This window comes from Platichthys flesus, chromosome 2 (assembly GCF_949316205.1).
Source record: "Platichthys flesus chromosome 2, fPlaFle2.1, whole genome shotgun sequence".
Taxonomy (NCBI): Eukaryota; Metazoa; Chordata; class Actinopteri; order Pleuronectiformes; family Pleuronectidae; genus Platichthys; species Platichthys flesus.
In genome coordinates, this window is record NC_084946.1 from 7,166,125 (window position 1) to 7,192,202 (window position 26,078).

General features: G+C 41.3%; 2 non-coding genes across 2 annotated transcripts; both read right to left on the reverse strand.

Annotated features, from left to right (window-relative positions):
• Positions 1-2,797: 2,797 nt before the first annotated feature.
• trnae-cuc (transfer RNA glutamic acid (anticodon CUC)) lies at positions 2,798-2,869 on the reverse strand. Its single transcript has one exon. It is a non-coding gene; the product is annotated as a tRNA-Glu (tRNA).
• A 2,021-nt stretch (positions 2,870-4,890) lies between these two features.
• On the reverse strand, positions 4,891-4,962 carry trnae-cuc (transfer RNA glutamic acid (anticodon CUC)). Its single transcript has one exon. It is a non-coding gene; the product is annotated as a tRNA-Glu (tRNA).
• Between the last annotated feature and the right edge of the window lie 21,116 nt (positions 4,963-26,078).

Sequence of the window (26,078 nt, forward strand, 5' to 3'; positions counted from 1 at the left end):
TTGGTCTGACATCATTTCTCTGTGTACTGTTATAAGCAGTACATCATCTTGCACACTCACTGACATCTTCAGCTGTATAATTATCTTGAATGAGTTGGTGTCAAATGCAGATCTGCAGATTATATATAGGTTCTCAGTCTCACCCACACAACTGAAAACATGCAGTAAGAAAATATATATTTAAGCCAAGGCCATAATCTGATTACAAGTTTGTCAAGCCTGTGTATAACTCCTATCCTAGTCTGAAGTTACTTTTGTTCTTTTTTGAGAGAGACACTTTTTTTCTATCTCTCTCATCATTCTCTCTTTCAATTTCTCAAGGGAGAGGAATGTGAGTTGGGGGGGGGATCCTGTCAGAGGAATGACCAGGGGGATGGGAGGGATGACACAGCACCCATCGCTTACCCACGCAGCCGAATTCTGCTCTTGATGGTGAGCGCTGCCCTGATGGGACGAGTGTGTGACATATTGGGGAAGAGGAATGATGGTGTCTCTCCATCACAGCCAAAGCCCTGTCGACACGTATCAACCCCTTCTTTCTGTTTCTAGCCTTAACTTTGTGAAATCCCATTCTCTCCAAAACATATACAGCCATCCAGATGTTCCACCTCTCCCTCTCTCCCTCTGTCTACCCCTGGTTGTTAATGACAAAGCCGTTATTGGTGTAATCGCTCAGCAGTTATAAAACCAGGCTGCCTGCTGAGGTGTGCTGGTGGGGGGTCAGGAGGAAGGAACAGCTGCTGATAATTCAGACAATGTACCTGCTATTAGGCAGACACCTCCTCTGTGCCGCTGCCCTCATCATTTCAACCTAAATCTAATTAAACGTTTAATTAAAATGAACTTTTGCTACTCTCAAGGCTGAAAACCGTTCAACATCTCTCTATCGGAACATTTAAGAGGCATCATCTCTCAACATCTCCTCCCGGTGACTCCGGCAAGGAGAATTTCAAGAATCACAAACATGTGGATCTGACATCTCTCCCCTCTTCACATGTAAACATTGATATCTGTTGTTAAAGGGATAGTTCACCCAAAAATGAAAGTTCACTCATTATGTACTCACCACTATGCCAATGGAGGGTGAAGTGTTTGAGTCCACAAAAACACTTCTGGAGTTTAAGGGGTAAACAGTATTGCAGCCAAATCCAACTTAAAAGTCTGCTTGAATCTACCTCCCGAGCTGCATCAGACATTTAGGATAAAAACATGGTGGAAACTTACTCATTTTGAGTTGAATTTAAATGTTGGGGCTTATGGACACCTGGATCACACCACAGGAGCAGTATGGAGGATTTTCTTTTTTTTTACGTTTGAAATGTCAGTCCCCAATTACTTCCACTGTATTGGATTTGGCTGCAACGCTGTTTACCCCTGAAACTCCAAAACTGTTTCTGGACTCAAACAATTTACCCACCCCTCCATCGGCGAAGTGGTGGGTCGATGTGAATTAAAAATGTTGGGTGAATATAAGAAGACTATAAGAAGACTTACCTGTTCATTTTTATATATTGAGTATCTTGAAAAAATATGATTCATATTCTATTTCATGTGAAGCAACTTGCTGTTGATGTAATGCAAGTAATCGGAGAGCAGCCTTTGCCTGTGGGTGCTCCTCTGTCTATGGGCAGCAGCAGCTGAATACTAAATGCTCCTCAGAGACGGTGGCGGGCAAAAGGCCAGAAAGCAGCACAAGTAGCAGCTGTGGTTTTTTTCTGCATCAGGCCACAAAGATCCTCAGAGTCGCTGACTTCATATCTTCCAAAATCCACCACCAACAGTACTGAGCACAGCATGTTCCTGGGTACTGCCATATCTCTTCATTATATCATGCCACAGTCATTTATTGGCCCGGGACTAAGAGACACCTTCACAGGAATCAAACATCAAGAGAGCACCCAAGCCTAAAAATAGAGTTGAAATACAGGCGGACATGTCTGAATATAGCCACTGACATTATATCTTCACAGTGCGACAAAAGCCTTGATAACCTATTATTCTCCCAATGGCAAAACAATATATGAACAGGGAAAATTTGATACAAAAACCAAAAGTTACAAGTGGAATATTACTATTTTTAAGCAAAGGAGGTGAAGGTTTTCACTAATAACTCTGGTGACTGGTTAAGTATGGGGTCAACTTCATCCTCCTGAATAAATATACATCTCTAATCAGACACCATATCATGTTTCAATTCATGTTATTCCAGCACTTTGATGGCACTGTGTGGACTAGTTTAAGTCTGACCGAAGCCTGAAACATGCTTCTGCGTTTTCACAGGCCCGTAAGCGCAAGAGCCCTTCCGGGTCCCTTACGTGCTTATGTATCCCTCCTTACGTGCTGACGGGTGTCGACCCCCTTTTCTAAAATTTACGGCAAAGCTCCGCAAGCTCACTCAGCCCGCAAGGCTGTGATTGGTCTGCTCTACATCCCTTCTGGAGCTGCATTTCCTGTTTCATGCCCCATAATACCGGCAGAAACCACGGAAGATTTAGAAGAATGAATATGGACCAAATAGAAGAGCACCTGGCAGCTAAACTAATATTGATGAATATCAATACAATGAGTGTACACAGTACACTCATTTTTATAGGTTACTGACCAAGCACAGCCCAACTCTAATTTCTCATACAATAGCAGGACAAGTTTGTGACTTACAGGTATCATCAGCCATTCACACCTTGACCTGCCTATTTAACATCGCTAACATGAATTGGGCAATATTGTCAGTCTGATTCATTGTAAACATGATGTGCTCCTATGTAAGCAGATGTACTCGAAGTATTCAAAAGAGAAGTTCCCTGACCGGGAATCGAACCCGGGCCACGGCGGTGAGAGCGCCGGATCCTAACCACTAGACCATCAGGGACTGATATATGCTGTGTGAAGGCAGCAAGATAAAAATGTCTGGGTTTAAAGGGAGCAGGAGTTGAGGTACTCCCAGTGACAAGGTAGGGCTGTGCCATATCATACATAATTTTTTACGTAATAATACAAATAGCGACGCAATGTGATATCCGCATTTACGTTCCGTGGCGCGCACAATAACGTCACAAACCCAAACATGCCTGAAAGCGAGAGCAGCTTATCAGCGTCCGACAACGATTCCCTAAAAAGAAGCTACTTCATATGCAAGAAAACTGTTAGTGCTAAAGGTGGAAACACCCAAAGCTTGTTTCCCAACTTCAAGCGAAAACACACCTCTGAGTGCAACCGGGCTGTGAAGGCACGCGAGCAGGAGACACGAACAGCTGTTGATGTGCGGCCCAAATGTTAACAAGCTACTCAGTCTATCTGTCGCTAGTGCGGCTCTCTCTAGCGTCTCTCCATGTGACCAGAGCCACCACGGACTTGTGGTCGAGCCGAACCACGACACCATACATCAGCCTGACCGTGGAACTATCTCGGCAGCGACTGGAAGCTGCACAACCCCTGCCTATAGCGAGTGGTTTAATGAGATTAATGACAAATGCCTGTCACTTTTCTCCAGAAATCAAGAAAGAACAAATCCCCAAATCATAATCCTCTCCATTATAAACCCCACGTCTTTTCATAATAGCAGGCAGTCCCAAAAAGACTCTTGTCATGGGAAATAATTCCTGCCTTTAGTTAATAAAAATGTCCCTTTCATTTTTGTAAAACCTGTGTAATTGATTGTATTGATGAGCTTTCATTTGTCTATTGCACAGAATAGGTTATCATAGATAATAGATTGTCCATTCAACCTGTTTTGAACCTGATGATGGAAAGTGCAGAAACCACTGTGGGAGGTGAGGGAGATAGAGAGAGACAGAGCGAGAGAGGAGATGTGTGTGTGTATGTGTGAGAGGGAGAGATGGAGTGTGTGAATTTGAGAGAGAGATGGAGAGAGAGACTAACTATCTCTCTTTATGCCACTGCACCTTATCTACCCATTTATCTTGTGTTTCTGTTTTGTATTGTTTCTACCGCAATATTTTATATTTTATATTTTATTTTATTTTATTTTATTTTATTTTATTTTATTTTATTTTATTTTATTTTATTTTATTCAAAACCGGCTGCTATGACGACTTCATTTCGCTTCGGGGATGAATAAAGTAATCTATCTATCTATCTATCTATCTTGTCTGTGTGAAGGACCCCAGGATTGAGCCAACAGTGCGAGTTAAAAAAAAGATTGTGGCAGCCTTTGCTCACCGCTGGAAGCAGCAGCAGGCTCTCAGGGGTGCTCAAGTGGAAATAAGCAAACCTCAGCTCAGACTGGTCACAGAAGGAGAAAAGATGATCCACCGGCTGTTAGAACCAGAAAAGGCCGTAACACAGGTCTTGTCTGCTAACAGGTCAACCAGACACCTGGTGCTAATGATGCAAGAAGGAAAAGAGGAGTGGAAAATGTCCTTGTTTACATTAATAAATGATGCTGCCTGCAAGCTGCCATCATAGATAAAATGTTGTTCATTCATTTCTTTTTCTTTATCGTCAGATGATATCAGTAAAAGTTAAGGGCAGTGAAAAAGGCAACAACCTCCAAATAGCAAGATACTCACTTGATGTAATGACTTAAAGAAGTACTAACGAGAAGACATATTGTTTGATGCAGGGAGTGAAAGTGGCCATCTTTGTCGACCTGATATAACCATCATGTAAAAGAGGAGCCTGTTTAAGACATGGACTTTCATCAAGCTTCAATGCACTGTCGTGTTCTCTCCCCATTCAGCTCATAAAACATCTACACCTCAACTTCATTTCTCATACAACAGCATGAATGGATCTATGACTTGCAGGCATCATCAGCCCTTCACAGCTTGACTCAGGACCAGCCTATCTAGATATGGATTGTGTAATATTCTTCGTCAGATTCATTCCCAACATGATGCTCTCCTGTACTTAAAATATTCAATAGAGAAGTTCCCTGACCGGGAATCGAACCCGGGCCACGGCGGTGAGAGCGCCGGATCCTAACCACTAGACCATCAGGGATTAATGTACCTTTCTCATTAGCATAAGGACAGTGAAAATGAAAATGAAATATATCACGGATTAAATAAAAGTTGGAATAAATGTGGAAATAAATAAATAAATGTGGAAATAAATGCAGAATTAAATGAATCAGTGTCTTAAACTTATTTCCACATTTATTTATTTATTTCCACATTTATTCCAACTTTTATTTATTCCGTGATATATTTCATTTTCATTTTCAGTGTCCTTATGCTAATGAGAAAGGCGGGCCTAACCTCATTCTCGAGCAGGATTGGTCAACTGAGCTACACACACACACACACACAGCCCCTGCGCTGCTCCATACACTCGCTCAGACACACAGGCAGTGACTGAGACTTGAGCTCTTCACCGTGAAACAGCCGCTCAGTGACTTTGTAGAACAGTGGAAACAGTGGAAACACAGAGTTTCTCTGGTCACATCTGCTCAGAGATCAGCGGCTTCATGATCAGAGCAGAAGCTGCAGGTGGTTTGTTCCGAGCTGGAGTTTCTGTTTCCTCCTCCTCCTCTCGGCTCGCTCCTTGTGCTCAGTACAACACGAGACGTGACGCTCACAGTCAGGACTACTGACACCTAAATCATCCCAATAAACAATAACCTTAACTAACCCTCTGAACTTGAACTAGTTCATTTTAAGTGTGAACTGGCTCAACGCTGCAAACAGCTACTGAACACCAGCATTGAGAGGCAGAAGTAGTAGGGCTGGATCATTACACTCCTGTGACCAATCCTGCATGAGACTGCGGTTAGGCCCGCCTTTCTCATTAGCATAAGGACACTGCAAATGAAAAGGAAACGTATCAGGGAAAAAAATAAATGTTAAAATATATTTAAGACATTTCTTTTGACATTTCTTTTGTTATTAACATATTTATTTATTTATTTCTGTATTCATTTATTTATTTCCTTTTTTATTTATTAATTTTTACTTATGTCATGTATGGTCCTCCATAGACTTTGCTCAACAAATCAGAATAGCATTCTTACCTAAATGAAATGGTTCACAGCACTCAGATGTGTGTGAATCATTCACAGTCTCTTATAAGTGACTTTCCACTCACACACAAAGATGACAGTTGCCGCCTCAGAGGTGTTGCACCTCCAGTCTGAAATTACACTCATGCTCATACACTGGATGTTTTTAATGCCATTAGTTCATAGAATAAAACAAAATTTGTAAATATCACTATAATATATATATAACATTAGCAGCTGTTTACTTTCCAGTCGAAATACCTACTGCTTCTGTTTTGTTTCTGTTTCCATCACCTAATTTCTTTACCACAGAAAATATGTTCTTGTCCTCTGGGCAGCATAATTTCTTCATCCTCATTTGGACTGAGAGCAGACCGACCGTAGCAGTGACCCACAAAGTCATACAAGATGGGGGGAGGGAGCTGATTAACACACTAACTTCAGTGAAACCTGCAACACAACGCAGACATAACATAAAAACTGTTATCTATTCACATTTTGTTGATAATTTTAATCTTTAACTGAATGTTTTAAACTAAAATACTAATAACTACAAATACTAATACTAATAAATATGAACAGAAATGTTATAATACATTTTGCACTATAAACTACAATCAGATGAATAAAATGTGACAAAAACTAAACCAGGTATCATAATTAACATTATATCCATACAAAGAAAAGGCCCATGTATATATCAACTCATTAGCAAGGTAGTGCAGCCTCTCCCCAAGGTCAGTCACACGATGAAATGTAAAATGAATGGATGTGGTGCCTCTGTGGTGTCTTCACACTGTAAATACAGTCACAACAGTTTCTGCTGGAGCAAATTAGGATTCATTCATCTTAAGCAGAGACAGCATCACTTCACATGCAGATGAGAAGGTCTTTGATATTAAAATTTAAACAGCCGGTATAGTCTCAGATGTAGTATTCAGACTTAATAATGTATGCTATTTGGGTTGTTCATATAGAGTGATTCTCTTTCAAGGTAAATAACGCCGTATCAGCACTTAGTCGGTTGCTATGGAGGCCAGTATGTGAATGGTGGAGGCAAAGAGAAGTGGAGGTTGTGAGGAGGATTCAAGTCTCGAGGGATGTTTGAGGCTTCAGGTCATACGCTGATGAAACTAGGCCTAAATAATAGTAGTCTTGTGTTGTGAAGGTAAAGTATGTGTTCAGCTATTTTATTACAAATATAAGAGTAAAAATAATATCATCAAAGAGTTATTCTTGAAAACTAAGTGGTAGAAAATGATGGCTTTTGTTGAGTATACCAACCAGATGAAGTTTTCTGTTCTGAAATAAGCTGAATAATTAATGAAAAATTAGCAGGAATATTAATTGTCAGATGCAGTAGCAGTGTCACACTAAGGAATATATGAGTGTAGCATATGAAGGAAACCAGGTTACATGAAACAGTTTGTGTTTATTAAGAGAAATGTGGACGTAGTGTGCTGATTTACTCACAGAGAGGAATCCTCATTCAACTCCCACTATCTGCTGAGGTCTGTTGTTTTCACCCTGTGAGTCTCTGACGATGGCTACATTCACACTGCTATGTTTTTGTTTTAAGATGATGTGCTCAACCAATAGTGAGACAGTCTCAGCTAATAATCATGACATTTCAATCCCTTGTCCCATCATTAAATAACTAATTCAAACCAATCTTACCGGAAACACTTGATCAACATCAGTGTGATGACAATTACCTAAAATGACAGAAACCAGACAGCACAGAGAGTTTTATTTGACGTCTACTTTTACCTTTAAGTTTGGTGCATGGCCAGTTCACTAACATGCAAGAGGTCGGATTTATGACCTTTACTGCCACCAGTCACCAGGTGGTGACTAAGATGCTTTTGATTAAAATATTTAATCGCGATTAATTACATTTATGTCATAGTTAACTCAAAACAATGAACCGTAACAGATAGGTTATCAACAAAAGTTAAGCCTACTACTTCTTTTAACAAAATACACAGGCAAGTGTCGGCCTACTTTGAACTAAATTAAACACAGAACTTTATAGGGCTATTTGACTCCTCCCCATATTTGGGGAAATGTATGATATAAGAAGTACAATATTTTGAAATTAATAAAAACATATAGCTGCAGCCTAATAGCTGGAAAATATACATATTAAAACAAAAAGCGAGAGCAGGTCAGACTGGAGGCGAACACAGATACTGACGCTCGGCAGAAACCAACTGCAGCTTCTGCTCTGATCAAGAAGCTGAGGAGCTGATCTCTGAGCAGCTGAGACCTGGTACTTCATGACGGCCTGATACGATGATGTTTTAAAAAATTATTGTGACTTGAATTGTGTGTGGTGTGAGTGCGTGTGAAAACGTGCAAAAGGGTGAGAGTTGGCAGCTCTGCGTTAATCTTGCGAGAAAAAAATTGACGTCGTTAAAATGGGTTTGCGTTAAAGTTGTTAATAACACGTTTAACTGACAGCACTAATTGTAATTATGTAAGAAATCTTAATACTTTGTACCTGTTCAAATATCAGAAGCTACAAGCTAACTAGCTAGATGGAGTTAAAGTTAAAAAAGAAAAACAAAGAAGGTGCAGAAGAATAAAAAGCATAAAAAGAAAATTCCAGAGGATTGAACACGTTCGCTATTTGCACAGTTACGAATATCTAATGTAATGAGAGGGCAATTTTTGTTTTTAGGCCGCTTCGCCTTTTATCTCCAAACACACTCATCGTCGGTCCATGTCGGGTCAATAAGTCCGTACGTCCCCGTTAGCATCGCCTGCAGGCTACCGGAGCTAAAGTAACAAGCCATGTACAGGTACCTGCTCATCACAACTAACACAATGCTAAACTTGACTTACCACAGAAACGGGAGCGAAGACGTATCTAGCTTCTCTGTCAGGAGAACAAACTGAAGATCAAACGGTATTATTCATCATGTCTTGAGTAAAAGAAGCACACAGACATACAGAAAAACAAACTGGTGACCATAGTGATGCATTGAGCAGCTATGGAGCCATATATTTTCCGGAAGAGTTTGGTGAGACCGAAAGCAGAGCAACAAGAAAGGGATTATTGGACTTTATTAGGGCCTGAGCACTGACGACAGTGAGGCCCTATTGAAATTGTAATGATTATTAGGGCCCGAGCACTGACAGGCACAGATAAACAAAAAGTCTATAGTTGCAATTTGAAAAAAAACGCAACAGAAAGCCTGCTATTTTGCTTTTAGAGGCCATTTTGGCCATATTTCACATTTTTACTTTGAGGTACTTGTACCAGGGCTTTCGTCAGATCAACTTCAAATTTAGGTGAGTGTCATCACAACAAGATGGAGATACGAATTAACTCAAAGATCGATTGTTCGGCACAAGGTGTGACCATGGCGTGGCGTCAAAGTGTGAGGACACGCCATTAATACACAATGTTCTCTATAGCAGGCATACGTAGACCATGAATCCTTTGATACTGAGCAACTCCACTCCTTTAGTGACAGTGTCAGTGGTCAAAGATCATAAAGATCAAAGATATGTCTTGCAAGGGTTACTCTCTCTCTCTCTCAGACTTGTCATAACTCCAGTGTGCATAGTGCTATCACTACCAAACTTCTGTCTCATGATCATAGTCTAAGCCTGAACAGCTCTATTTGTCAATCAGTATTCAATCCTCACTTGGTTTACTTGGTTCACAAAGTTCACCTGGTTCTTACTTAGCTCTCTGCTACCGATTCGCTTGGTTTACTTTGCTTTCTTGACGCAATTTGCTTTTTAATTTCTCTGACCTCAACAAAAGAATAACAGAGAAACAATGCAGATTGAAATTGGGGGCGATCACCCGCTGGAGGAGAAAAAGACTGAGCCAGATCAGAATCAACATCAAGCTATAACAGATGTAGAAGCACAGACCTGCTCAAACCAACCCACAGGTGGTTGGAGACGCTTGGCAAGTACATTTTTGACAGTTTTCAAGATCAAGCTCAAAGAGACAAAGAGGAGCAAACCTGCTCAAACTGCCCAGAACACTGAGGAGGAGATGCATCCAATCAGAAACAGGACTGACCAAACTATCGATGTCCTGCATTGGGAGAATGAGACGGACATTTTCCAGGGTTATGGTTGGAACAAGCCAATCGTTTTCAAGAGCAAGCCCAAAAGAAAGATGAAGAGCAGCCCTATTCAAACTGAGCCAGTCCCAGGTGCTGCCTCCTCTGAAGAGCAGCCACAGGTGGAAGTTACTGTTGATGCTTCATCCACACAGAACACTGAGGAAGAGACGCAGCAAATCAGCAGCCAGACTGACTTCACTCTCACTCCTCATGTGAAGACCTCAGTCACAGAGGAGGAGGTGGAGAAGCTATATGAGGACAAAGTTCATGTTGCATCCACCCAGAACTCTGAGGAGGAGATGCAGCAAAACAGCAAACAGTCTGACCCAACTATCACTCTCCTGCAGAAGTCTGAAATTAGCGAAATCTCTCAGGGTTGTGGTGTTAATGAGCCAGATCAAGATCAAGCTATAAAAGATGTAGAGGCACAGACCTGCTCAAACAAACCCACAGGTGGTTGGAGACGCTTGGCAAGTTCATTTTTGACAGTTTTCAAGATCAAGCTCAAAGAGACGAAGAAGTGCAAACCTGCTCAAACTGCCCAGAACACTGAGGAGGAGATGCAACTAATCAGCAACAGGACTGACCCAACTATTGATGTCCTGCACTGGGAGAATGAGACGGACATTTTCCAGGGTTATGCTTGGAAGGAGTCGATCGTTTTCAAGAGCAAGCCCAAAAGAAAGATGAAGAGCAGCCCTATTCAAACTGAGCCGGTCCCAGGTGCTGCCTCCTCTGAAGAGCAGCCTAGGGTGGAAGTTACTGTTGATGCTTCATCCACACAGAACACGGAGGAAGAGATGCAGCAAATCAGCAGCCAGACTGACCTCACTCTCACTCCTCATGTGAAGACCTCAGTCACAGAAGAGGAGAAGCTATATGAGGACAATGTTCATGTTGCATCCACCCAGAACTCTGTGGAGGAGATGCAGCAAAACAGCAAACAGTCTGACCCAACTATCCCTCTCCTGCAGGAGTCTGAAGTGAGAGAAATCTTCCAGGGTTATGGTGTTAATGAGCCAGATCAGGATCAAGATCAAGCTATAAAAGATGTAGAAGCAGAGACCTGCTCAAACCAACCCACAGGTGGTTGGAGACGCTTGGTAAGTTCATTTGGAATCATCTGGCAGACTGTGCGCCAGGTTTTTGTCAGTTTAAAGATGGTCCTGACACGGAGCTGGAGGAGGATGTGCCTGTTGCTGTGTGAAATGTTGAACTGCAGAGCAGGTAGTTAAAGTGCTGGAAGACGCCATAGATCAGCTGTTGACATGGATGAAGAGGTGCCCAACATCTGGCTGTACCTCACTTAGATGATCCGCCCTCAGCCTCCGGAGGGCTCTCCATTGATCTGTTTATTCAAGTATCTTGTAAAAAACATTCTAGAAATAAAATTATATTCCTGATCCCTTCTCTGCTTGGTCACATCATTAATCCAGCTATGAGGATAATAGAAGGAAATCTATGAATTTTACTTCACAACAGTATCTTCGGTGCCAATATTTCGAGACATGACAAAAATGAATTATTGCCTTGAAGCATAAGTTTACATACATTTCTTTAAGTTTTATATGAGGGCACATATTTTTATCGAATTTGATGAGGGGTTAGGGTTAGAAGAATGAAATTCCCCGCAGGTGTTTATCATACAGTTTATCCACAAGAACCAGAGACTCCAGCCCCCTCAAAGCATCAGTGGTTTAGATAATGGATGGATGATGAAGTGTCTCCCATCACGATGGTTTTCTAGTTCGCCACAGTTGTCATCTTCTGACTCTGGTAAAACATTGAGTTGGATCAGTAGCTACATTAATGTCAGCAATAATTTAGTCCAGAGGTTGAATCAGACTCTTTTACTGAAGATAGTATCAACATATCAAGCCTCATAAATTAACCTTATTTGTAATTTTAAGATAATGTTGCTTTACAATAATTTCCTATTGAGTTCTCAGTGACTTTGACCTTGGTGTGATTCCTGGTGCCAGACGATTTGTATCACCTCTTCTGAGATTGATCCATTACTACCATAAATCATTAGTGTTACTATTGTTGATGACCATGTTCATCCCTTTATAGCCAAAGTGAACCATCTTCTAAATGCTACTTCCAGCAGGCTAACTCCCCATGTCACAAAGCAAATGTCTCAAACTGTTTCCATGAACATGACAGTTTGTTCCATGAACTTCAGTGACCTCCACAGTCACGAGATATGAATCCAGTAGAACACCACTGCCGTCATATCGATATTGAACAGAATCTCAGAAGAAAGTTTCAGAAAAAGTGGGAGAGATTCTCAACCCTGCAGAGAAAAGTCGGCCTATAGCTTAGTTTTATGTTTGGGAAGTTTTTCCTCACTCTTGCTGAGGGTTAAGAGCAGAGGGTGTTGCACCTTGTTAAACTCTATGTGACAGTGATTTGAATACTTTTTTCTCAAAGACAGTTTCTGTCAATTTAAGTGATTCTTATTTAGTTGATGTATGTCAAGTTTGGTGTAAATTACTTGTTTGATGCTATAGAAATGCGGTAACCGTCTTCATTGACAACTGAGACAGTCTCACGATTGGTCGAGCATTTTGATCGGCAAAACATTGCTACCCCTGGTCCAAACCTGGATCACCACAGTGCAGAGTCTACCTCCAAAGATGGTGGCATACATATCTGGGATATTTTGGCTTCACTTCTGGATAGTGGGAGGACGTGGAGATGCCTCGTCTATCTTCAAATATGGTTTATAGTGCAGATCCAGAAGATGAGTGATGTTGTTTAAGAGCTCTTGGGTACTAACCTATCTATGGTCTATGTTCATGACTGATAAGAACCAATCAGGAATAAAAACACAGTTTTAAAACTAACACAGGGCCAGCAGTGGTGAAGACTCCAGAGTGGTGTGGACACCAGGTGTAAATGTATTGATGTGATTGAAAACAAAAATCAGAATTGGAGTTGAAGCTATACACGATCCATGACACCTGTCAGTGATGTAGTAATGACAACTGGGACACACATTATTTGTTTCCCTTGGCCACACTCACACACTCCATCTCTCTAAGGCCACCTATGGATTGATGCTATTTTGCATTTCTACTTTATTTGGTGATCGTGGCAGTGTGGGCGGGAGGTATTCGACATCTGTGGCTGGTCAAACACTGTGAGCGAAGGGGTGCGGGAGATGAGCTGAAGAGACTTATCAGTAAATAACCTGGTCCCGGCCCAGAATGAAAATGAAGAGAATTGAAAAATAACCTGAGCTGCTTTCAGACACACACCAAACTCTGGATAACCTCCTGTCAATCTCTGGAGGGGCTGAATCTGAGAATGCTAATGTCTTAGTGTGAGCCTCCAGACTTTCTGCGGACCTGCTCCATCCAGCCCCCTGGTAAAAACTCTGGATAATGTCCGGATGAGCTGATGTTAGAACACAGCAGGAGATTGTCGGATTCAGTGTGCATTTTGATGATATTTTTGACACGCAGCACACATCAGAAATAGAAACAAAAAGAAAATATATCTTAAAAAAGCGGTGCCACACGTAGAAGACAAAAATGTCACGAGAGCTGATGGGGATAAGGCCGATGTCAACAAAGTGTTAACATCCTGCCTCTGCCTGTTGCAGCGCCACTCACCTGAACACTGCAGAGATTTCTGTGTTGTTGTGAACACATCAGACCTGAAGCATCTCCTGCTGCATTGTGTAAAAGGCAAACTCCGTAGAATGTCCGGACCCAATCGATGAACATCCTCTGGAACGGTTATAAGGAGGGAGGGAGTAGTCGTCACAATCACAATTCATATTCAGCATTCATCACTTCCGTTCAATGTTGGTTTGACAGTTCGCTCATCAAATGTCTTTTAAACCGTAGTCGTACCTACAAGGTCATAATGACTTTGGCTGTGTAATGAAGGACAGTTAACAGAGGAGCAGCAGCCATGTGTCCTTCCCTCAGGTGAGGAGGAGCTGACAGTGATAGTATTGATTAACATTGAGCTTAGCCCGCGCGTCTCGGGGATGGAGCGATTTCTATCCTCAGTGCTAAGGCAGCTCTCTTGTCCATGTCCTTGTCATAATAACTGCTGCGTGAATGAGACTGTAACACAAATGAGACAGAGGGTTCAAATATCTGATGTCAATAACAAACAATAGGTCAGTGTCATTTCTCATCTATCCATAGTAGAATCTATCAAAGTCCTATTGAGTTTTCAGATAACTGCCATATTTCTTCCTCTGCTTCAGTACAATGATTTGTGTTTTAAATAACAGTTGCACAATTTAACAGCCATGGGTCTTTTGAGAGACTGCTCTGACTGTGTTGAATCCTTATATGTAATCAAACACATCTTTGGTCTGGCTTTACATTACACAGTTTTATGACCATTATTTACTCTCTTTTATTCATGAAAATATTTAGCTTCCTCATTGCTTTCATTTGTCTTAAGTCTACTATCTAGATTTTATTTTTAATCAAACCTGCTCTCTATCTTCTCTGGCCATTCGACAGCTGGTGTGCTGAAGGGTTCCTCTTTTGAGATAGTGGAGGATGTTCAGTTTAGCTTTGGCCTAAACTTCAGTTACCGGTGTTTTAGTTTCGTGATCCGCCACTGCGTTCTCAGAAGCTTGTTTTAACAGTTTATTCAATCCCGTCTCAGTTGCTGAGAATATTACCCTGACTTATTTTCACTCAGCTTTACTTTTAATATTACTCCCCTCCTGGATCTCCTCCTGGTGTTCACGCGAACACAACAAAGGGAACAAACCCCCTATTTTAGGAAACATATACTACGTCAAACTTTCAGCAATGTGTGCTAAGATACTAGCACTAATCTACACAAGTCTACAGAATGGAGGCATGGATGTTTGTCAGCTTTAACTCTGACTTGGAGGAACTGTTACGTGGTGCACAGTCTAAAATGTGATGAGAGATGTGTTACAGCTGTGTTAGCATCTCAAAATGACTGTAGCAACAGTTTAATTAGATCAGTGTTTTTAATTACATTTTTGACAGGCAGCATTTTCCACTGATTAAATTGGAGCCAGTAAGTGAAAAATATCAATATTCCCTTTTTGATGGTCTTATTCAATATTCCCATTATGCAGAGACACCTGAGGCCGTGGTGAGAGATGAGCTGCAGGAGCCACAGTCCTGTGAGGTGTGGCGACAACAAGGGTACACACACTAACACACAAACACACACACACACACACACACACACACACAGTATATTTCAGACCTCCTGCTGAATGCAGACACTGAAAATCCTATTTGTCACAGAACTGTGTGGGGGCTTTTATTAATAATGCTAAGGCTGGTAGAAAATTAGATGACTCCAATTGACAATGCAAAGTGATTCCAGGAATGAAATTGTGTACGGTATCCCAGTATATCTGCAACTTCATTAATGGTTAGAAAAATGCACCATAGTCTGTCGCCATCTTATACACTAACAGTCGACCTGTGCTTACTCAATGTAATGAGTTGAATGAGCTATTGTGAAGTAGACCCATTTTATCTCTCTGCAAGTTGGAGGTGCTATCAATACAGTCATTTGATTGCATTCCTTTGTTTCTTTGCACACAACCACAAACACACATTCATGCATGTACAGACACACAATGCTCAGTGTCATCTCCCTGCTTGTTTTCTGTCTCTTTGTTCTTCTCGCCTCAGCAGTGTGACTCTTCAAGGATACACACTCCAGCCATCTCCACACGGAACGTCTCCCCCACAGTCCCTGAGAAACAACCTTCTTGTTTTGCTGTGCATGACAATGGCACCGTGCCCTCCTTTACCCAGCCGAGGATGCACCTACATGCACAGCTTGAGCAGGAACACTCCCTCCTTCCACATGGGAATCCCTCCGTTACAGTGACTAATGGGTTGTCGGTTTGTGCACTGGGAATACTGACAAACACGGTCAAAAAAGTGATGTAGTGCAGCAGTTAAATAAAGTTAAGGGTATGAATCATGAGGGGAGCTTATATCCCATATGAGTGTCTCTGAGGTAGTCTATGGGTCTTCATTAATCACTGTATATCGCTGGAGAACTATATCAATAATATGTACAATAACCCATAGACATGAGTCGTATTGTGTGTTTCACAAAGCTCTGGATATTTCTGAACTTGTCACGGGTTCAATAAAAGATTGCACACTTCGCCTCAACTCTTGTAAGATGAAACGTGACCTAGATGTTGCAAAAGGGTTTGGTAAGTTGAGCTTTAAACAACATAAACAGGTTGCCCCACATATACCAATTTATGTGTAGAAATTAGTTTCTTTTAAATATTTCGACGAACTGGGGGGGCCACACTGAAGATCTGCGATTTTGAGAAAAAAGTAATAATATTAGAAAAAGAAAAGAAAAAAAAAATATCAGGAACCGATGCTCGTCAAATCTTGAATCTTAAACAATCTCAATGTTTCCTTGAGAAACCCTTTGAACAACAGATACCAACAATAACCTTACATTCTATCAATCAAGGAATCAAATTTCTTTCTATCCCAATATTCACAAATCACAATTTATAGGACTCAACAAGGTGTGACATCCTCTTTCCTTAACCTTCAAAGAAGAGTGAGGAAAAACAACAAAAAATCTTTTAACAGGGTAAAAAAACTCTCTAAAGTATTTATACATAAGAAATTACCTAATAGAGATGAAGGGAGCAGCAATGACAATTGAAATGGAGGAGTTATTCTCAGTAATGGTAGAATTTGTGAGTAGGCATATTGTATATCAAGCAGTCTTGCTGAAAGTAAGTAACAGTTTTTAACTAAATATTCGAAAAGTATCCACAATCCACCATAACGATCCACCACCATGATGACAATCCAAAACCACCATCAACAAACATGCTGCACAATCAACCAGTCAACCACTCGACCAAACATTCCTCCTCTGCATAAAAGTCAACTTCCAAGTCTGTGTGGTTCTTTCTCCAGAATACACTCCGTCTCTTGCACAATCTTTTTCATTCTTGGGCAAAAAAGTATCATGAAATTCTTGTAACGTTATGACTTTATCTTCATAAATGTGTGATTTCATTAGCTAACTTTATGTTCTTGTGATATTACAACTTTATTCTTTGTAAATTACGTAATATTTAGTTTGCCTAATTATGATAATAACCGATGGCCCTAATACATATAATTCCTGTTGTTGACAAATTTGACCTGATGCTGTTTAATACTGATTTTAACTAGTATTATTTAATTATCAGTATCATTAATAATGACATTTCACAAAAATAACACAGCTTACCTCACACTACAAGGTTATGCGACTAACCTTTTCCTGAATGACCTATGCTAGCTTATCAGATTCTGCATTTTACATTCACTCAAAAGGGCAGGAGTCCCAATGTTCCTCTAAAACACATAGTTCTTCATGAATGTGGATATGAATAAAACAAAATAAACACATGCCCCCTTTAATCTTCCGTCTCCAATCTTAAATTCGAATTCAACTTGATCAGCTACTTGGTATAGCTACGACCTTGGTTACGGCCATGTTTTGATAGATGCCATTCCCCCCCCCCCCCCACTGTATCATCATGCAAAGGTCAACTCTATGGGCATTTGTGGGCAGAAGGACCTTTGAAGACGTGAAATTAAATTCCCGTCATCGTGAGACAAATAGAACAGCACTGAGACAGCCCTGTGAAAAGTCCATTTAAATTATGGATTACATTGTCCCCGAAAACAGGGTAAAGGTTAATTGAATAATTAAGTGAATGTTGCTGCCTTCGCTTTTGAGAGCACGTCAGCCCAAGCAATGAGAAAGTGTTTCTCTGTTTTGCTTCAAGTAAATGAAGGTAAACAGGTAAGATAACCATTAATACATTTTGAAATATGTAACAGTATCTGTTGTTATGTTTCGATGAATCTTGTCATTTTTAACAGTTATTATTCCCTCCCATTATGTGTTATTATACACATTTAGAACGCATATATTCTTTCTTACTTTCAAAAATGGAAACAAAGAAAGATGGTATAAAGTCAAACTAACTAACTCTTGTTAAGCAAAATGAACAAGTCTGAGGCCATTAGTCTGATTCTCACAACTACAGACATTTCAAATATTGGCTGAATCTCTTGAATCCAAACCTGTTACACATGTTCGGATGCTATGTTCTTCCCTTGCTCTGCAGTCTTTGGATATTTAGTTTCTAGGTGAATAATTGTAAAAGATTAGATCTTGTAATCAGCTCAATGAAATCGTACAAAGATCAGTTTGCACCATCAAGAATAATGAGTCAGTCGAGTTCATGGGTTGGATTCCAATCATTAGGAGGGCAGACTTGCCAACAATGTAGCAAATGATGCGTGCAGTATCCAAATGCACACAAGCTGCTTGTGGCTATTTCTGTATGGAAGTTACTTTTTGTACCCACCATTCCTCTCTTGGAGCTGTTCTCCTTTGCGAGGCATCTGCCTCAGTTACAGACGTGTCTTTGTGACGTTACCCTCGTTCCTCCTCTTCCATCCATCATTTACAAACATGAACATGTGACCAGGCAGGTGCTGGGTGAACGGAGTGGCATTCCTCCACTGTCGGAATCTCGGCCTGGACCGGTGGAGTCACGCGGCTCAGCCACATTTCCCAGCAACGACATAAAGCCTTAACACCACGGCTCAGACTTGTCCCATTCTCTTCCATTGAGTCCCAAGGTCAGAGTCCCATAGCAAGGGTCAAGGTGATAGGCTGGCAGCCGACTGCCTCATGCATATGCATGACCGACGCTCCATCTGCTCCGCTGCAGAATGCAAATACACAAGCTTCTTTCTCTGCTCTCTTTTTCTGCCTCAAAGGACAACCCGGCCAGACCTTACATGGCATCAGTTCCACTTGTTGGCCGCAGAGTGCCGATTTATGCTAAACCTTAATAAAAATGCAAGTCATCGCCACAGAAAGTCCCCAAACCCAACCCCCACCACGTCTTACTCTCCTGCCTGATAAAATGTAGCCATCCCTGAAATTTAAACCTCGACCACGTAATTTGTATGCTGCTTGTGTGCTGTTGCTACATCCATTCTCAAAAAAGACGAGTGTATCGTTGCATATTTATGTTCTGTTTCCTGTACTGTGACATATTACAAAGCTGAGTAAGATGAAGTGAAGAGATTCAAGCCAGATTCTTAATGAGCACCGTTGCTCTTTTCTCTGAGCAACGTGCTTCACACTCCCAGTTGAACATGTTCACACTTGGAAGTTTCCCAGTACAAACACAGTCAGACCTGTTTCAGCTGAGTAGATACACAATACAGCAGAGTAGTTTGAGGTTAAGTGCAAGACTCAGTTGCACTTGCGAATGTTTTTTACACCACCAGTCAAAGGTTTTAAAGTTTTACAAGTCTTCTATTTGCCAATTTGTTAAATATACATAGAGTGATGTCTTAATCTATTCTGAACTTAAAACAGAAAGAATAGGAACATAAGATTTGGAAAAAGGAATTATAATCCAATGTTTAGGACTAATGCAGGAGTCGAACACACTTGAAGTCACCTTATTTCTACAATAGAAATGTAACATTGTTAAAAAATGCACAAACAAACACTGATGCAATGTGTCACAGTTGTGGATGTCTTTGCTTTCACTTGCTTTCCAATTCAACCCAAAGCACGAGGTTTACATCTTGAGACTTTGCTGCTCCTCCATAACGTTAAGTCTCCGACCTGGATCTGTTCTCCTGAGGCTTCAGGTCTTTATCATAGTGTAGGAACAAACCAGTCAGTCTTCCTTTTCTACTGGTACAACATACAGTGCTACGTTATCAGGGTTTTAAAAACACTCACACTGCTTATGTACAGACAGAGGGATTGTAGGTTATTAACAACCTGGAGGAATTGAATCATTTACTTCATAAGTAAATCATTCATATGATAAAGGCCTGTTCTCTATGAATAAACAGTACATGATTTACCACTTACTTTTGTACGATTTAATAATGTTCTCTGGCCTTAAACTCCTTAAATGTCAAGTTGTGTGTACTGAAACTTTTGACTGGCAGTGAATCAGTAAAAACAATGTTTCCGCTGTCAAGTACCATCTTAAAAATTGTAAGATAGTCCCTACTGGAGAAGAGCTTCACAAGAGCTCTAATTCTAAGTATAACATTGTGAGCTAATGACAGGAATTCTAACAGAATCACATTTGGTGCTGCCAGGTTCTTTTTATTGTGCGACAGCATCAAACAGTTGCACAGCTGCACTTTAGAACACGTTGCTGGGTGAGGTTTCTTTGCACAGAGCTGGTCAGGCAGTAAGTCCGCCACTTTGGAATGGAATGAATAATTCCAACAGCTGTTGAATGGATCGGCATCAAAGTTCGTAAATCCCATGGTGATCACCTGACATTTCCAATAGTACCAATATCTCGACAACTGTGTGATGTCACTTTGTGCTTCTGGCACAAACATCAAACCAAGTTTTTACTTTGGTAAACTTTGGTTTTTGGCTTTTTCCTGTGAAAGTACATCAGCATTCTCATCATCTCTTAACATGTTAGCATTTTCAATGTGCATTGTAGAATCCTGAGATAAGCATTTGGTTGTTTCCGATGAACCTTGAATGTTATTATATTAACAGACCAAACACAGGAGAACAATAAAGAGTCCTGAAGTCTTTCTGTAACCGTCTGACTTTGTCATTGAGCTACACTGGGTTTATTGGACAAAGCCAATCACAGCGACACTGGCGAGATCCCATGCTGTTAGCTTGGCTGCCACTTGGGCCTTGGATGTTTGATCCCCATGGGGTCTGCCTTTAAGCTCCTTCTGTATGAAGTGCCAGTCATGGGAGGGAGGGGGGGGGGGGATGAACACATACACAATCCTTTTACAAATGTCACACTGATTTGTTCTCTTTCTCTTAAAGAGCTGCATTGTGCTCCGCCCATAGAGGACCAGCAGGTGTAATCACCACTTTTGTGTGTAACATTTACAGCCTGCTTAATGGCAGCAGGCGTTGGCTATTCATCTAACACAATAAGAAACCTGACACTCTCTGGTAACCAAAGTGGGCAGAGCACACTTAGTGGTCCAGTGAATGGTTGTGGATTGTTTTGTTTTTTTTTGGTGGGTGGTGTTGATCGGGAGGCGTAAACACTTTTTGGAAAAATTGCTCATCAAAGCAAATATTTTGTAATGACCATGTCAAAGACTGAAATATATGAAATGTGCAACGGAGGAGAAAATTACAATAGAGATGATGTGTTCACTATTCAATGAAAGTCCCCAGCAGACAAGATCAGTGAGCTCCAGGGTTCAGTAGAAACAAAATATTCTAGTTGTGAGGTTACATATAGGCAGATAAGCAGGAAACATGTATTTTACTTCAAGTGTTGCCCCCATAACCCTCAACTGCAGCAATCATCAGACAGAAGATAAATAACCGTGAAGTAAAGGGACAGTCAATGAGAGAAACAAGCTGTTTCCACAAGCCTCGCCCTTCTGATTGTGAGTGGTTATTGTGAATCATAAACCATTTCAGACACGGCCATGGGACAATGTCTGTAGTTAGTCTAACACCTATAAGATGACATCTTCTCCAGCTCCTTCTATGTGTATGACACCTTCTGTTTTTAACCTGATATATTTGTCCTTTTTGCTGTAAAAATGTTGCTTTTTTTCATGTGTTAGAAATGTGTGCAGACTTTGTTGCTATTTATATTATCTCACCTGACATCTTTACCACTTCTTTATAAGTCAATATATCTTATTATAACAAATTTGGCTGTTGCCCATGGACCAACAGCTCTCTCCAGGGTGGTGAGGGGGAGAACATCAGCGCTCAGAAGAAATGGTTCATCCGTTCAGACATAAGCTCCAAACCCACACCGTATACGCTGCAGGTGCTCGGTGATCACAAGAGGATTTCCACTACTGTACGTATCAGGGGACGGGCATTAACACAGAGAAGGAAAGGGCAGATTATCAGTCTGCCTTTGATCTGTCTTCAGGGTTCTATGTGGGAATATACGAATTTCATTGGTGGGGCTTTTTCGACATTTCCCCTCCATTAACTCTATCCGTTTGAGCGAGCAGCTGACCTCTCTCTCAGGCTTGACGTGTCTTCCCTGCCCTGTGGGCGCGAGCTGCAGAGCAACCCATGGAGACCTCATGTTTAGTTACTAGGCAGATGTTATTAATATTTAAAGAGTGTGCATGTTGTGGTGTAAACTCACTTCTTCAGTGGTGCAAAGGCAGTGTGCTCTCTTGGGACGAGATGGGGAGACTCCTCCGGATGCAGGATTGTTCCTTTGCCACAGTTGACAGAGAACAGAGAAACCCTCTTATTGGATGTTTGCTTATTTATATTCTAAAGCTCCCGTCCCTTTATGCAGATGCAGTATGGTATGTTTTAGCTTTTGGCGCTACATGGACTTTTTTTTTATGCGTAGGTGGGAAGTCTGAATTTGTGTGAATACGTTGAGTTGCATGGATGCATATGTGTGCCTCATTGCTGGGATGCGTGACTGGAGATAGTGAAGGAAGTGAGTGAGTAATGAAACACCTCTCGAATCTGTTACATGGGGAGAAGGTTGCTACGCGGAGGTGGGAAAAAAACAGGACAAAAAAAGAATAAGTGAGAAAGTGATCAAGCTGTCTAACCACATGCTAAATCCGCCCGGCAACCACGGTTAGTTTAGCAAACCATCATGGCAAACTGTGCCTGGATCCTCTTGTACATTCATTTAAATCCAAATGTTATGTTGTGTACTGATCATGTAAAACTTGTCTGGGTACTTTTAGACTTCAGGTCAGTCTGTTCTCAGTTTGGGAATCAAAACAATGTCTTATTATTTGTCAATATTCCTAGTAAAAGTACAGGTTTAATAACTTTCAAGCTCTTGAATCAATTATCCTTTGAACATTGACCTGTAGCAAGAGACAATTCCAATATGACCCATGCTATCTAACACTGCTACATCTGTCTTGGCTGGAGCTGCTCCCCATTTACCTAAGTTTAGCTCCAACCGAGGGAACAAATCGCCCATTGTCCCTGGCCTGCAGTGTCTTTGATATCTTTTCACAAAAAAATCAATTGTGCAGTGCCAGTCAAACATCTGGATCTGCTTGATGATAAGTTTTTGTTTGCTTAGCTTTTCATCTAAATAAATACATTGGTTTGAGCTGAGCTGTCATTGGCCGCTGAGGTCTGTTTTTACAGAATCAGCAGCAACAACTAGTGCTGCATGTTTTTTAACATAATGTAAAAAAGTGCTGAAACATTGTAATATGTTTACATGGCTCCTAACACAGTCCAACGAAATGCATATTGGAATTAGATTAGACTAAATGCGAGCATGAACAGCTGCATGGCAATGTACTTTACTAATTGAAACATCATAAACATCACAGATCATATCTGCTGTTGTTTTCATCAAGTTACCCTTCAGTCTAAGGTAGTGAGGTGCTTCCACAAAACAACCACAGTTCTGGGCTATAATTAGGAACGGTTCACTTAGATGATTGATTATTGGTACCATTATTAGGGGGAGTTATTGATAACTACAACATCCATTGTATCTTAAAGACAAGAATCAATTTCCATCGCAGCTTGTGAAAGATTATTAACAAGACATGTAAGCAAAAGTCAACAGCAACATATCGGTGATTTGCACCTTCACAGCCTCAGGTAACAAATCGGTCCCTGGATCGTTCGGTGCCTCTGCCTTCTCACCAACTCATCCGTCCAATGAAAATCAAATCAAATCAGTCTCCGAGCTGCATTATTTTACCTCTGCGTCGTTGCATTATGAAGGAGAAATCCATGCTAAGCAGAAAAGTAGATTCTTGCATAAGCCCTGGGAGGATAGTTTGCCTTACCCGGAGGAAACGGCAACATGAGCTGTGAGACTAACAGGAGATAAACAGAACAGAGAGGGGGAGAGGGAAGCAGAGCTGGGCAGCAGATAAAGAGATCACGATCTTGAGACAGATGTTTTATAAACGAATTCAGCCTCAGGAACATGCCATAACTGCTGACAGCCTATAAGGGGAAAATGCAAACACTGTGTGGGCTACAAGTACAGAGTGTTTCGTACCATTTTTACTTTCGCAACTGGGTATGAATTTGGCTGGCGTGTCCCGTTTCTTTTTCCAGACCTGCATCACAATGAGTCGTGGCAAATGAGAGCTGGGATTGTGGCACGCTGAGGCTCCAGCCAGCCAGCGTCTCCTGCTTCCTCCGCTGCAGCTGCAGCAGCAGCATCGCTTGGCTTCTGCTCAGCTGCCTGTCAGTTGTCCTGACAGCCTGACCTCCAGGAGGCTCGCAAGCCAAATGCCACATCACATCGGGCACAGCTCTGCCCGCGCCTGGCCCTCAATCATTTTTCACACTCACATCCACCTCTAACACCCAGCTCCCTCCCTCCACTTGAACCATTTGTTTGTTTCTTTCTATTTATAGCCCTCTGTTTGAAATACCTCTCTGTGGGAAGACCTGCTTGGCGCTGTGGTTGGGTTAATGGAAACGCCAATATTAAACAATGCAGTACCATTAAGAGTGTGCAGGGAGGCATACATGGTATATTTGTTCCCTGCTAGAACCTCTACATCTGCATATTCCTATCACACAGGCTGATTTAATTGAAATTCCTTCCTACTTACCTCCAAGTGGCCGTAAAACCCTTGTTTGATTTCACCTGGCAGTTATGAGAACAAAATAACTTTTAGTTCAGTGCAGCTTGTGAGAGATTGAGAGTGAAACTGAGACACAAAGCGTGTCTGTTGCTGGCTGCGCTCTTTTGAAGCCTGTTATGTTATCCGAAGTCTTAGCGTACGCAGTGTCTCATCCTGTGAGGAGATGACAAGGCCTCACAAACCACAGTGTTTACGGCACAAGTTAACAGAGGTGATCAATAGCTGCACTTGATACACTGAATACAGAGCAGCTGAAACAAGAGTGTGGTGATGGAAAAGGAGCACAGTGAGGATTCATTAGAAAAAACATGTCATAGTGAACACAGGCTTTTCAAAATAACAGAAAATAATATTTCATTAAATCCCCTTACCTTGTGTGATAGTAGCTCTAACGGGCCACCAGTTAATATGGATGCAGAGCAGAAAGAGGAGGATGGACAGGAGGACACAGACATTGCAAGGTCTGATAATCACATCCGGAGTAACTCTCCTCACATGAGCAAAAACCAAACACAAAGAAGTATAAACATACTGTGTGGCAGCGAGTATATGATACCCATGAAAGCTAACAGTAAGCCCATGTGAGGGTAACATCTACGAGCGAGTGATGGTACAAGCATCACATCGGGCCATGGCTTCTTGGAAAGTGTCTGTCCATAGACTGATGCAGACGTATTCTCTGGAGATGTTACACAGGCTCTCGTCTCCACAAACAAAGCCCTCTCAAGAGGAGCACTTCAAACGGCTTCAAGTGCTAAATGAGAAAAAGTGCTGGACCTACAAGATGTAGGTCATGGAGGATGGGGGCTATAGCCTCTTTGCAGTACACTTTGACATTTTATTAATTCTCAGGCAGCATTTTTGAACCACGTCTAGCACCACCCCAAAGTGTCCTTTTCCAACAACCCCTTCCTGAAAGAGCAGGGCACTGTAGTTTCTATTTATTGTTTCTCAAACTGGATGCTCTATAACAGAGGACTATGTAAAACACTTTCACTATACAGACAACACCTAAAGTACAGTTGCCATATTTTGCTCTCTGCTCAGCTCAAGGATGTGGTGGATAAATTCCAGCGTTATTGATCCCTGTGAAACATTCTGCAGATGATGATAGGTGCTGTTTTAATCATACTTAAGTCTCAATAATATAACATTATATCACATTATTATGTGGTTATAATGTTTACAATGAAAAACTAAATGGAAATAATGTGTATTTGAACTTATTAACTGTGTTGTTGTTTTGTCATACAGCCTCAGGTGGGACACTGAGCTGTCCGTGGTGCTGAGGTAGCCGCTAATACAGATGAACACTCCACTCTAAAAACATGAATAGGCTGTGGGACCGCTTTCACAAACTTATTTTTGATTGGCCTGAATGTTAATTTT